Source organism: Lepus europaeus, chromosome 7 (genome assembly GCF_033115175.1).
Source record: "Lepus europaeus isolate LE1 chromosome 7, mLepTim1.pri, whole genome shotgun sequence".
Lineage (NCBI taxonomy): Eukaryota > Metazoa > Chordata > Mammalia > Lagomorpha > Leporidae > Lepus > Lepus europaeus.
The window spans coordinates 66,946,077-66,960,814 of NC_084833.1; the positions used below are offsets into that span (position 1 = coordinate 66,946,077).

Here is a 14,738-nt window from a genome sequence, read left to right on the forward strand (position 1 = left end):
ATCTAGGAAAAACATTCGGAGGTCCAAGCCGACCAGGCCGCGTTTCTCAGGCGACCGCACCCCTCACTTTGCTTCTCTCTTTCTGAGGCTGTAGCCTTGGAATAACCGAGGGTTCTCTGGGAACTGCAGGGTCGTCACCGTACCCCTACCAGAGAAGAAGTACGAACCATGTTAGTCCTTTTTCTACAGAAGAGGAAGCGGGCCTGAGACACGGAGTCCTTGGCCTGAGAACGCACAGGAAGTGGAGACCACCGTCCTCTAGAGGTCAGACGTCTCCCAGCTCAGTTCACGACTGTTACCTGCCCCCGCCTCGCCCGGGCTGTTCCTAGGTCAGGTGGACACAGCCAGGTCCAGTTATGCACCTGGCGCGCGAGCCACGTGTCCCCACGTGTCAGGCGGGCGAGGGGACAAAGAGGGAGTTGACGCAGGGTGAAGAGCAGGTTAGGCAGTAAAGATGGGGCGCCGAAGGGAAAATAATTAACCCCCCAGACATGGAACTCTTGCTTTATTTTCTCCTTAGTCACTAACGCGTCTAGCAGCAGTGAACAGTCATGAAGGTAGCTAAAGTTAGCAGAGTATACATGCCAGGTACTGTTTTAGGCACTATGCCCATATTACTTATTTGTACGGAGTTACTACTGCCTTGAATTTTACACCTGAGAGACCTGAGGCATTCAATTCAAGAGCAAGAGTTGGATCATGAGACACCTAGTGGAACTCTTGTCAGTCTCTCTAGGCTCCACTCTTGTGGCCTGTAAAATCGCTGGTAATAACTAGGCAGTATGCTGGATTGTTGAAGCTGCAGGACGGGACACGTGGTGGTAATTTACTCTATCTCCTCCGCATTTAGAGGAGTCTTGGGTTTTTAAGCTGCATTGGTTTGTTGGTAGTGAGGCTGGAGGAGGAGCAAAATGAACAAAATATTAGGAAGCAGATGCCATAGAACAGGTGAGAGAGTAGCAGAAAGGATGGAGATAGTGAAAGATTGTAGAGCTATTTTAAGAGTCAAATCCTTAGCGTTTGGAAATAGATTGAGGGGAACACGTTTGTGATTGTAAAGACCACAGTGGATGAAGAGGGAAAAGTCAAGGCTTTTTCTAAATTTGCAGCTTCAGTGATTGAGTGGATGCTGGCTTGTTTTTATCAAGGTGGAGAATTCAGGAGATTTTTGAGAGTAGCTAACAAATCTCATCTGAGAAATGACAAGTTTGAGATTTCCCATAAGACATTTATTTGTGGCTGGGTATTAGTGAAACAGTCAATGCTTTGCTCAGAAGTGAAACCACTAAATAATACAGGGGGAAAGTTGGCTCAAACCAGTATAATAATTTCATATTAACATGACCTAGTTTCCATAGTGTCATTTTTAGAAAGCGAATGTCTAATGGCAAAACATTTTATCCAACTTTATAACTGGAGGAAAGATATAGCTATGACAAGGGGCTCTTCAAACGCCTGTGACAGTGCCAGCTGAATGCTGGCAGTGTACAACTACAGTGCTAGATGAGGCTCTGCAGTAAATATATGTCAAAGCAAACTGAGGCATATCACCAAGTATTTAAAGAAGGGGAGGATTTCTACCTTCTGCTTCTTATATGGGTCCTTGTGAATAGCATAAGCAGCAGGTATATGACAAATCTCACATTGGTCTAGTGTTTCACTTTTTAAAAGAAAGCTTTTCTAGGGCTGGAATTGTGGCATAATGGTTACAGCTGCCACCAGTAACACCAGCATCCCATATGGGTACCGGTTTGAGTCCCAGCTGCTCCACTTCCAATCCAGCTTCCTGTTGATGCACCTGGGAAAGCAGCAGAGGATGGCCCAGGTGTATGGGCCCCTGCACCCACTTGGAAGGCCCGGAAAAAGCTCCTGGCTCCTGGCTTTAGATTAGCCCAGCTCTGGCTGTTGTGGCCATTTGGGGAGTGAACCAGTGGATGGAAGATTTTTCTCTCTATCTCTCCCTAACTCAAGTAGATAAATTAATATTTTTAAAATAAATAAATAAAAGCTTTTTTTCCCCAAACCTCCTTTAATCTTTATAGTAATACTGTGAGGCAGGCAAAGTAGCTGTTATTATGACCACTTTACAGATGAGAAAATGAAAGATAAATGACGTAATTTTGCTGAAGGCCACATTACTGGTACTCAGCTAGAACTGTTGTCTTTTTGTTCCAAGTCCAGCATTGTCACTATAAACCACCAACTCTTAGAACCAGTTGACAGAGGATTACAAAGATAATCCTCTCTTTGGATAGTAAGAATTAAACTTCTTATAAATCCATTCTTACTGGATCACGCTATTGCTGTGCACTCTCTCTATCTTTTTAAGATTTATTTTATTTATTTGAAACACAGTTATAGGGAGAGGTGGAGCCAGAGCGGTGGGGAGACGGGGGTCTTGCATCCACTGGTTCATTCCCCAAATGACTGCAGTGGCCAGAGCTGGGCTGATCTGAAGTCAGGAGTCAGGAGTTTCTTCTGGGTCTCCCACGTGGGTGCAGTGGCCCAAGGACTTAGGCCATCTCTACGGCTTTCCCAGGCCATAGCAAAGAGCTGGATGGGAAGTGGAGCAGCCGAGACTCAAACTGGCACCCATATGGGATGCAGGCCGGGCTTTTAACCCACTGAGCCACAGCGCCAGCCCTTGCTATGCACTCTTAAGACCACATCGTTACATGTGAGAGATGGAGTTAAGAGATGAATCCATTTAGTACTGTCCGCAACTCCAACAGTTTGCCCACTAAGATGCAGCAGCATGTTTTCCCATTGTGTGCAGGGTTTTCAGGAGGTAGAAGGTTAATGTGGTTTTATTTAAAGATTTATTAGTATTAGTATTTAAAGATTTAAAGTAAAATATTACTTGAAAGTCAGAGTTACACAGAGAGAGGAGAGGCAGAGAGAGGGAGAGAGAGGTCTTCCATCCGCTGGTTCACTCCCCAATTGGCCAAAATGGCCAGAGCTGCGCTGATCCGAAGCCAGAGCCAGGAGCCTCCTCCGGGTCTCCCACACAGGTTCAGGTGCCCAAAGACTTGGGCCATCTTCTACTGCTTTCCCAGGCCAAAGCAGAGAGCTGGATTGGAAGTAGAGCAGCCAGGTCTTGAACTGGTGCCCATACGGGATGCCAGCACTTCAGGCCAGGGCGTTAACCTGCTGCGCCATAGTGCTGGCCCCAGAAGTTAATGTTAATACTGTAATATTCCTTTCAATTTCGTGTTTCTTTGTCTTTTAATCACAGGGTGAGGATGGTCAGTGAAGATGGTGAATCTTGGAACAGGCCCAGCAAATGATCCACAGGTAGCGATACCCTTGTTTTAACAAACCACTAGAGTCCTTCTTCTAAATGTATAGTAAAGAGAAGTCCTCAGTAGGTCGTAACTTCCCATATTAGCAGATACTCAGATTCCAGAGTCTGAATAAGACAGTAATTTAAACTGAAATAGATGTCTTATGTCACCGGTTATGATGCCACAGACTTCTTGATCAGAGAGACAATGAGTCTGAAAGCCTAACTACCAGGGTGTCGGGCCAGGATAATACCAACTCTCCTGCTGCTGCCCCCTCAGCTTCCATTGTCTTTCTCTACTGAAAACCTCCAGTATCCCCTAGGAGCTATTGCTGACCCCTGAGCAAAAATTCGGCTCTTCATTCTTCCTCAAATCTTGTGTGTCCAGGCCATCTGGCTTCTACAATGATGGAGTACTTGGCTTGGTTTTATCAGCTGTCAGTTTGTGAAGAATCTGGGCCAACGTTGTGGCCTGTGACACCAGCATCCCATATGAGTCCTGGTTCAAATCCCGGCTGCTTCACGTCTGATCAAGCTCCCTGCTAATGTGCCTGAGAAATCAGCAGAAGATGCTTGGGCCCCTGCCACCCATGTGGGAGACCCAGAAGGAGCTCCTGGCTTCAGTCTGGCCTAGCCCTGGCGTTGTGGCCATTTGGGGAGTAAATCACTGATGGAAGAGATCTCTCTCTCTCTCTCTACCTCTCCCTCTTCCTAGCTCTGCCTTTCAAATAAATAAATAACTAAATAAATATTTTTTAAATTAAAGATTTATATTTGAAAGGCAGAGTTACAGAGAGGCAGAGAGAGAGAGAGAGAGAGAGAGGGGGAGAGAGAGAGAGAGAGAGAGAGAGAGAGAGAGAGAGAAAGATCTTCCCTCCACTGGCTCACTCCCCAAATGGCTGCAACAGCCAGAGTTGGGCCAATCCGAAGCCAGGAGCTAGGAGCTTCCTCCAAGTCTCCCACATGGGTGCAGGGGCCCAAGGACTCGGGCCATCTTCTACTGCTTTCCCAAGCCATAAAAGACAGTTGGATTGGAAGTACAGCAACTGGGACTCAAACCAGTGCCCATATGAGATGCCAGCACTGCAGGTGGTGGCTTTACCTGCTACACCACAGCACTGGCCCCAGTAATTAAGTCTCAAAAAAATTTTATGTGCAAATAATACTGAAGGGATGTAGAGTGCTTATTTCTGAATGTTGAGGCTACAAGGTATTTAACTTTTTTCTTTTTTTTCTATGATAAGCACATATTAATTTGTCAGTAAAGGAAAAGGCTTTATTTTAAAAACTTAACAGGAGAAAATGTAGGGCTTAAGGAATTTACCTTTGCTGTTAACATTGTTTTCAGATAGAAATTAGAAATGGCTGGTTGGAATGGCTGGTACCTTCTTATCCAAGAAATACTGAGATTGAGTGCTTACTTAGTGTACAAACTTAATGGGGTCTTTAGCAATATCTTTTCAGTTTAGAAGAAGCTATGGTGGGACGGCGCCACGGCTCAATAGGCTAATTCTCCGCCTGCAGCGCTGGCACACTGGGTTCTAGTCCTGGTCGGGGCGCCGGATTCTGTCCCAGTCACTCCTCTTCCTGTCCAGCAATCTGCTGTGGCCCGGGAGTGCTGTGGAGGATGGCCCATTTGGATCAGCGCAGCGCACCAGCCACAGCGGCCATTGGGGGGTGAACCAACGGAAAAGGAAGGCCTTTCTCTCTCTCTCTCTCTCTCACTGTCCACTCTGCCTGTCAAAAAAAAAAAAAAAAAAAGCTAGGGTGGAAAAAGCATTGACTTGGAGTCTTTTTTTGTTTGACAGGCAGAGTGGACAGTGAGAGAGAGAGAGACATAGAGAAAGGTCTTCCTTTGCCATTAGTTCACCCTCCATTGGCCGCCACGGCTGGCGTGCTGTGGCCAGCGCACTGCGCTGATCCGAAGGCAGGAGCCAGGTGCTTCTCCTGGTCTCCCACGGGGTGCAGGGTCCAAGGACTTGGGCCATCCTCCACTGCCTTCCCGGGCCACAGCAGAGAGCTGGCCTGGAAGAGGGGCAACCGGGACAGAATCCGGTGCCCCGACCGGGACTAGAACCTGGTGTGCCAGTGCCGCAAGGCGGAGGATTAGCCTACTGAGCCGCGGCGCCGGCCGACTTGGAGTCTTAAAAATGTCTTAAACTATGAACCTCAGTTTCTCCATTTCTTTTTTTTTATTTTTTTTATTTTTTGACAGGCAGAGTGGATAGTGAGAGAAAGAGAGATACAGAGAGAAAGGTCTTCCTTTGCCGTTGGTTCACCCTCCAATGGCCGCCGCGGCTGGCGCGCTGCGGCCGGCGCACCACGCTGATCCGATGGCAGGGGCCAGGTGCTTCTCCTGGTCTCCCATGGGGTGCGGGGCCCAAGCACTTGAGCCATCCTCCACTGCACTCCCTGGCCACAGCAAAGAGCTGGCCTGGAAGAGGGGCAGCCGGGACAGAACCGGCGCCCCGACCGGGACTAGAACCCGGTGTGCTGGCGCCGCAAGGCGGAGGATTAGCCTAGTGAGCCACGGCGCCAGCCAGTTTCTCCATTTCTGAAACAGGAATAGTAATGCCAACTTCACTCATGTGACTGGATGAGTAGCAAGTGAGATTTGCCATTATTTTAGTATCTTTATGTAAGGCATTTTGCCAGGCATTGATGATAGAGAGCTAATAGTTTAAGAAGCTCAAATGTGGAGGAAAAGACAAATGGTTATAATATAGCTCATTGGGGCAGTGCTGTGGTGCAGTGGGTTAACGCCCTGGCCTGAAGCACTGGCATCCCATATGGGCTCCAGTTCAAGACCTGGCTGTTCCACTTCCAGTCCAGTCTCTGCTATGGCCTGGGAAAGCAGTGGAAGAAGGCCCAAATCCTTGGGCCCCTGCACCTGTGTGGGAGACCCAGAAGAAGCTCCTGGCTATAAAATTAAAAAAATATATATATATATATACATATAGCTCATTAAGCAGGATGATACAGGAGCACGTAACAGTCTTAGGGCTTAAGAGGGGCTTCCTGGAAGGGGTGGTACCTGATTGACATCTTATAGACTCAGTAAGGTGAAAAAAGTAAAGAGTGTTATGTGTATGATAAACTGAATTATATTATTTAAATTATCATAAGGATTCTAATTTTCCAAATAATGTTTTAATGAGATATATTTTATTTGCTGAAATGCACAGATCTTAAGTATATATCTTTGATGAATACATGCATTCCATCAATATACAGAACATTTCTATCACCCCTGTTTCCTCATTCCCCTTTCTAGCAACTGTCCCTTTCAGACTACTAATCTGATTTTTTCATCATAAATTAGTTATGCCTAATCTAGAACTTCATATAAGTAGAATTACACTGTATACATGCTTTTGTGTGAGTCTTCCTTCAATTAGTATTATATTTTTGAGATTCACTCAAGTTCTTGCTAAATAATGGTGCTTTGGAACAATCAGAAACTCTTTTTTTTTTTTGACAGGCAGAGTGGATGGTGAGAGAGAGAGACAGAGAGAAAGGTCTTCCTTTTGCCGTTGGTTCACCCTCCATTGGCCGCCGCAGCCGGCGCACTGTGGCCAGCGCATCGCGCTGATCCGAAGGCAGGAGCCAGGTGCTTCTCCTGGTCTCCTATGCAGGTGCAGGGCCCAAGCACTTGGGCCATCCTCCACTGTACTCCCGGGCCACAGCAGAGAGCTGGCCTGGAAGAGGGGCAACCAGGACAGAATCCGGTGCCCCGACCGGGACTAGAACCCGGTGTGCCGGCGCTGCAAGGCGGAGGATTAGCCTATTGAGCCACGGCGCTGGCCTAGAAACTCTTAAGTAGGGTGCATGTTTTGCTAGAAGAAGCTGAGTTCATGTTTATGTAGGATTTCAGAAGGTAGGGTAGAACCAAGGGAGACTATTTTAGAGATAACAGCAGCTGCTAAGATCATTTCAGTTTGAGAAACTAAAAGAAGCATCATGTCGCAGAAGCTTCATGAGAGAGGGTACGACTACCCAGACATGAGAAACAGGTGAGGGCTAGACTACACAAACATGCAAACCAAAAGGTACAGAAGTTACCTAACCACATATGCCTTTTCAAAAGATGCTCTGATGTCTTCATTGAGACTAAAATTGAAGAAGAGAAACAGAAGACAGAAAGACTATTTAAAGACTTTAAATTTTTTTTCTTCATTTTTTTGAGAGGCAGAGAGAAATCTCCCCATCTGCTGGTTTACTCTCCAAATATCTGCAACAACCAGGACTGGGCCAGGCCAAAACCAGGGATCAGGAATGCAATTTGGTTCCCCATGTGGGTGGCAGGGACCCAACTACTTGAACTATCACCTGCTGCCTCCCACTGTATGCATTAGCAGGAAGCTGGAATTGGGAGTGGAGCTGGGACTAGAACCCAAGCACTCTGATAACAGTGTGGGCATTGATATCCCAATCAGCATCTTAACCTCTAGGCCAAAGGCCCATTCCTTATTAAAGACATTTGGAGTACAAGCCAGGTAGGATAGAAACTTGGACTAAGAAGAGACAGTGCAGAATGAAGGTAGACATTGGGCCCCTGCCCTTCACATGGGAGACCAGGATGTCCTGGCTTTGGCCTGGCTTTGGCCTGGCTCTTGCGGCCATTAGGGGAGTGAAACAGTGGATAGATCTTTCTATTTCTCTTCTCTCTGTGTCACTCTGCCTTTCAAATAAATAGATAGATAAATCTTAAGGAAAAAAATCTTAGCTTATCATATCCCCCCAAAGGACTGGGGGCTCCTCTGGGAGGTTACATTGCTAATGTTTAGTTCTGTTACACATAAGGAATTCCAAAATGTTTGACCAAAGTGTAGAATTAGTTTAAAAGGGATTGAATAGGTTGTATAAGTGAAGCAGTGAATCAGATAAATCTTCCTTGATAATTGCTTAAAAGCAAAGGCTGGAGGCAGGCATTTGGCACAATAGTTAAGTTGCTGCTTGGGATGCTTGCATCCCATATCTGAGTGCCTGGTTTGAGCCCAGCTGCTCTGCTGCAGATCAGCTTCCTGCTAATGTGCATTCTGGAAGGCAGCACATGATGGCTCAGCTACTGGAGTCCCTGCCACTTACATGGTAGACCTGGACAGAGCTGCCGATTCTGTTTGTTTTTTTTTTAATTTTTTTTTTTTTTAATTTTTGACAGGCAGAGTGGACAGTGAGAGAGAGACAGAGAGAAAGGTCTTCCTTTGCAGTTGGTTCACCCTCCAATGGCCGCCGCGGCTGGCTCGCTGCGGCCGGCGCACCGCACTGATCCGATGGCAGGAGCCAGGTGCCTCTCCTGGTCTCCCATGGGGTGCAGGGCCCAAGCACTTGGGCCATCCTCCACTGCACTCCCCGGCCACAGCAGAGAGCTGGCCTGGAAGAGGGGCAACCGGGACAGGATCGGTGCCCTGACCGGGACTAGAACCCGGTGTGCCAGCGCCGCAAGGCGGAGGATTAGCCTAGTGAGCTGCGGCGCCGGCCCGATTCTGGGTTTTGACCTGGCCCAGCTCTAGCTGTTGAGGGCATTTGGAGAATGAAACAGTAAATGGAACATCTTTCTGTCTCTCTGCTTTTCAAATAAAATGAAAATAAAGAATAAAAAAAAAAAAAAAAAAAAAAAAGACCTACGATGTCAGCAAAAGTGGCAGAGAATGGGATCACTTGAAAATTTGGTCCTCCAAACAAGCTTTGAAAAAAACCAGCAAAACCAACTTTTAACATAATTTATTCAAGAAAAACAACCGAATATCAGCAAAATCAGCAACCTTTGTGGTATTATAATTTGGCCTAGTCCCTCCCCCACAGTCAGATTCACAGTAGCACTGAAAAATCACAGTGTTTAAGAAACTTATATCCAAAAACAGGCTGATTACCAACATCAGTGAAAATTTAATGTCCACATTTGATCAAAAAATTGCAGAATTTACCAAATTAGTTATCAAAAGATCTCAAATAAGAACAACTGTAAGTACCATAACATCAAACTCTGTGTGTGGGAGACTCTCGTTAAGAGTGGCTACAGGGGCTGGTGCTGTAGTGTAGCAGGTAAGGCTGCTGCCTGCAGTGCTGGTATCCCATATGGGTGCCGATTCTAGTCCCGGCTGCTCTTCTGATCCAGCTCTCTGCTATGGCCTGGGAAAGCAGTAGAAGATGGCCCAAGTCCTTGAGACCCTGCACCCACATGGGAAGACCTGGAGGAGGCTCCTGGCTCCTGGATTTGGATCAGCACAGCTGTGGCCATTGTGGCCAATTGGGGAGTGAACCAGCAGATGGAAGACCTCTGTCTCTGTCTCTGTCTCTCTCTCTCTTTCTCTCCCTCTCTTCTCTCTGTGTAACTCTGACTTTCAAATAAATAAATAAATCTTAAAAGAGTGGCTACATTCTGTTATTTAAAATGTAGTTTTGGGGCCAGCACTGTTGTGTAGTGGGTCAAGCCGCCGCCTGCAGTGCAGGCATCCCATATGGGTGCTGGTTTGAGTCCCAGCTCTCCACTTCCCATCCAGCTCTCTGCTGTGCAAGAAAAATAAATAGAGTATCTGAAAAAACAATGACAGAAAACTTAACAAATCTGATTAAAATACATGAATCTGTACATTTAAGAAGCTGAACAAATTCCAACCAGAATAAATTTGAAGATCCACATGTTGACTCACCATAGATAAACTGTCAAAAGCCAAAGATAAAGAGAATCTTGAAAGAAAAAAAAAATCATTACCTATAAAGAATTCTCAGAACAAATTAATAGCAGTTGTATGCAAACAATTTAGATAACCTAAAAGAAACTAACAAATTCCTAGAAAGCCAGAAAGAATCAAATCTAATTCAAGAAGAAATAGAATATCTGAACAGACCTATAACAAAGTAGTTACACTATTAATCAAAGGCCTAGAGCTAGATGGTTCAGTGGTAATACTATCAAATATTTATAGAATGGGGCTAGCGCTGTGGCGCAACAGGTTAAAGCCCTGGCCAGCATCCCATATGGGCACCAGTTCTGGTCCCGGCTGTTCCTCTTCCAATCCAGCTCTCTGCTATTTCCTGGGAAAGCAGTAGATGATGGCCCAGGTCCCTAGGCCCCTGTACCTGCGTGGGAGACCTGGAAGAAGCTCCTGGCTCCTGGCTTTGGATCGGAACAGCTCTGGCCGTTGCGGCCATCTGGGGAGTGAACCAGTGGAACGGAAGACCTCTTTCTCTCTACTTCTCTCTGTAACTCTGTTTTTCAAGTAAATAAAATAAATATTAAAAAGAAACCAAATTATTTATAGAATTAATGCCAATACTTCATAATTGTTCTACAAAATAGAAAATGAGGCCGGCGCCGCGGCTCACTAGGCTAATCCTCCGCCTTGCGGCGCTGGCACACTGGGTTCTAGTCCCGGTCGGGGCATCGATCCTGTCCCGGTTGCCCCTCTTCCAGGCCAGCTCTCTGCTGTGGCCAGGGAGTACAGTGGAGAATGGCCCAAGTGCTTGGGCCCCGCACCCCATGGGAGACCAGGATAAGCACCTGGCTCCTGCCATCGGATCAGCGTGGTGCGCCGGCCGCAGCGCACCTACTGCGGCGGCCATTGGAGGGTGAACCAATGGCAAAAAGGAAGACCTTTCTCTCTGTCTCCCTCTACTGTCCACTCTGCCTGTCAAAAATTAAAAAAAAAAAAAAAAAATAGAAAATGGAAGAACACATGCCAGCTCATTCTCTGGTATCTGTATTACTCTGAAGGAGTACCTGTGTTCAGTGCCTGGTTCCAGCTCCTTTCTTGAGCTTCCTGCCAGTTCAGTCCTAGAGAGGCAGCAAGTGACGACTCAAGTAATTGAGTTCATCTCCCACCTGGGAGAGTCGGATGAGTTCCCAGCTCCCAGTAGGCCTTGCTCATCCCCAGTCATTTAGGGAGTGAACCTTCTGTTTTAAGAAGACTAGTAAGACAAAAAGGGCTCAGTAAAGTCTTGCTTTTCACTTAGACTTATAACACACATTGACTTTGTGCTAAAGACAAACTCCAGGCTTTTAGGGTAGAAGAACTCTTCTTCTGCTCTTTCAAAACAAATAAATAAATCTTTAAAAAAAATTAAAAGGGGCCGGCATTGTGGCCTATCAGATAAAGCCACTGCCTACAACACTGGCATCCCATATGAGTTCTAGTTCATGTCCCTTCAGCTCCACTTCTGATTCAACTCCCTGCTAATAGTCTGGGAAAAGCAGTAGAAGGTGGCTCAAGTGTTTTGGTCCCTGCCGCCCACGTGGGAGACCTGGATGAAGCTCCTGGCTGCTGGCTTCTGCCTGGCCAGTGCTGACTGTTGGTAGCCATCTGGGGAGTGAACAAGCAGATGGAATATCTGTCTCTCTTTCTCTGTAACACTGACTTTAAAAATAAATAAACAGGGGCCAGTGCTGTGGCATAGTAGTAGGCTAGGCCTCCACCTGCAGCACTGGCATCCTATATGGGCACCAGTTTGAGTCCTGGCTGCTCCACTTCCGAGCCAGCTTCCTATTGGTCTGGGAAAGCAGTGGAAGATAGCTCAAGTGCTTGGGCCCCTGCACCCATGTGGGAGACCCAGAAGAAGCTCCTGGCTGCTGGCTCCTGGCTTCGGATTGGCCCAACACTGGCCATTGCAGCCATCTGGGGAGGGAATCAGGGATGGAAGACTCTCTCTCTCACTCTTTGTGTGTGTATAAATAAAAATAAAAATATTTTTAAAAACCAAAATAAATTTTTAAAATCTTTAAAATATAATTTAAAAATTCCTGGCTCTTATGTCATCTTCAATTCACAGATCCTAATTGCTTGTACTTGACTGTACATTAAATGTAGATAATGTCTGTCATGGGCTGTTTCAGCCTCCACATGAGCTGCGCTGAACTGAAATCAAACAGGCTAAAAAACAGTTCTTCCACTCGGGGACCTTTGTGAAGACTTGATAGATGCTGGCTGCTGTCCTGGGTTACTTGCTGATATCTCCAGAAAAGTGCTTATTCTCCATGAGATCATCTGAAATGGAACCGCTCAGAGCACTTTGTGCAGCTATAACAGAGTACCACAGACTGAAAAACTTATCGTGAATAGAAATTACTTGGCTCACAGCTCGGGAGGCTGAAAGTCCAAATTCAGGTGATGTGTCTGCCGAGAGCCTTTTCGCTGTCATCCCATGCTGGAAGGCAGAAGGTGAAAGAGCAAAGAATGCAAGAGAAAGGGATGAAGAGAAAGCCAAACCCGCTCCGTCAATAGTGGCATAAGGACTCTCATGACCTAATCACCTCTTAAAGGTCCCACTTCTCAACACGTTGCACTGAGGATTAAGTTTCCAACACAGGAACTTTGTGGACACAATGTGCATGCCTCTCGTATATACCAGTGGCTATCATGACACTTCATCCTGGAAGAAGGCATCAGGTTAGTTTAGTTCAGAACCCCTAAAGAGCACACTGAAGTCAATATCACACACTGATCTCACCTTCCTGTAAGGAATTCTACTACTAATAATTTTGCTCTAAGAGAACTGAAAATATATCCAAAAAATGTACATGCATGTTTATTATTCATGATAGCCCTGATTGTTGATAATAACCCAAAAGTGAAAATCGCCCAAATTTTCATCTACTGATGAATGAATAAACAAAATGTGGTGTATCTATACAGAAATGTTTTCATCTATAGAAAGGAATGACAATGATGAGTAAGTCTTGCAAACATGCTAAATGAAAAGAAGTTAGACACAAAAGGGTCCATATTGTATGATTCTGTTTACATGAGATATCCATAATAGGCAAATCCATAGAGACAGAAAGTCCAATAGTTGCCAAGGATTGAGGACAAGGAGGAAATGGTAAGTCACTAGATGATCACGCTAAAGACTCCTTCCTAGAAATCTTATTTCCCCTCTCATAAACTTCCTGATTGTAGACTCTTGCATCAGTGGCTCTTTAACACTCTCCTGCTTCTATTCACAGCATCTCCCAGTAAAATTCAAGCCCTGTCTTTTCAATGATTCTGAGTCTGATGGCAACTTTCTGATTTTCTAGCATTGAGCTGCCTTTGTTGTTACTCAGCTTTACTTACCTTGAAAACTCAACGTTACAAAGCAACTGGATTTGAAATCCAGAACATCTACTTTTATGGGTGAAAACTAGAGATAGCATAGGTTCAAATCAGTGTCTATCATTAATCAAGTCCTTTCTCTAACTTTTAGGCTCTAGTAAGAGCTGATTTGTTGCATAAAGTCACAGTGCAATTACTGGTGTCCCACTAGCAAGTAATAATGTGGAACAGAAAACAAAATAGACATTCAGAAGGAAAATATGAGACAGGTGCAGGGAAAAGAGGGAAGTAGCTTCTCTGCTGTAAGTTTCAGCTTTCTGTAACACTTGTCCCTATACAGTAGTCAAGTATGTTGGCTGAGAAGCCTGTTGATTTCCTGGAGTTTCTCTCAGGAACTTCTAAGATTTCAGTGAGAATTTCCAAATACACTTTAATATTTCCATAGCCTACTTAAAGACTAGAAGTCAAGCAAAAAATAATTGGGGAGGGAAACCAAACCAGAGGCAGGATCAAAATTTTGTTTTCTACAACAGGGAGAGCTTTGTATAGAGATTAGAGGGATGGTGATCAGAGATGGAGATAACAGATATGAAAGACCCAAAGGAGGTAACAGGTAAGCTACCAGGTCAGACATAGGCGGAGGAGTTGTTGCAAAAAAGCAGATGCCTCTTTTTTGAGACAAGCTAGGATAAAGTGGCTTTAAAATGCACAAGAGGAAGGGTAAGGAAGCCACCCGTGGCCTATACTGTAAACTAGGAGGGTCCAAGTTTACTTTTTACTTCAGATATTAACCATGTGCTAACTAATGTTGCAAATATCTAGTGACATAGCCTTTGAATGTTCTTTCTCTTTATTTCCATTTAAACTTTTAGGAGGTAAAAGGACCAGTGCAAAGTCATTGAATAATTAAAACGACACACACATTCATCTTTTCCCAAACAATCTCAACATTAAATTTCACTAGAATATTTTAAGTAACTCCACTTCTACTAAATGATCACTATATTCTACACCAACCCTGGTGTTTTTTTTTTTTCAAAATATGTATCTGTACATCCTGTAAAATCTGAGAAATGTGGGCCAATAGCCATGTCCTAAGCCCTACTCTCAACTCCAGAAAAGACCCCTTTGAGCCATTTGATGCTGCCAAGGATGGCACTATTACCTTTGGCTTCCAACATTGATGTCACCTCCACTTAACTGATTCTGTCTAGGTGAAAAACTTAAAATAGATCACTGAGAAACATTGTAACTGGATATTATCTTGCCTGCATAGGCTGTCTTTCATCTCATTAAATGAAGTTTTGATTTAAAACCTCTTAACCTATATTTTCAATCAGAATAAAAAATAATGAAGGTTCTGCTAGTTTGTTGGTAAAAAACATTTGGCTCAAGGTAAATTTTACAGTAGTAATCTAAGAGTA

At 45.0% G+C, this 14,738-nt stretch overlaps 1 long non-coding RNA gene across 2 annotated transcripts in view; it reads left to right on the top strand.

Annotated features, from left to right (window-relative positions):
* The first annotated feature begins 27 nt into the window (after positions 1-27).
* LOC133763297 (uncharacterized) overlaps positions 28-14,738 on the top strand; it is a 40,166-nt gene continuing 25,455 nt past the window's right edge. Inside the window, exons 1-3 of one of the 2 annotated variants that reach the window (XR_009866388.1) lie at positions 28-264; positions 3,236-3,294; positions 12,053-12,946. This is a non-coding gene — a long non-coding RNA (uncharacterized LOC133763297). Of the gene's footprint in view, positions 265-3,235; positions 3,295-12,052; positions 12,947-14,738 lie in introns of those variants that run through there. The other variant, XR_009866389.1, reaches the window with a different exon arrangement.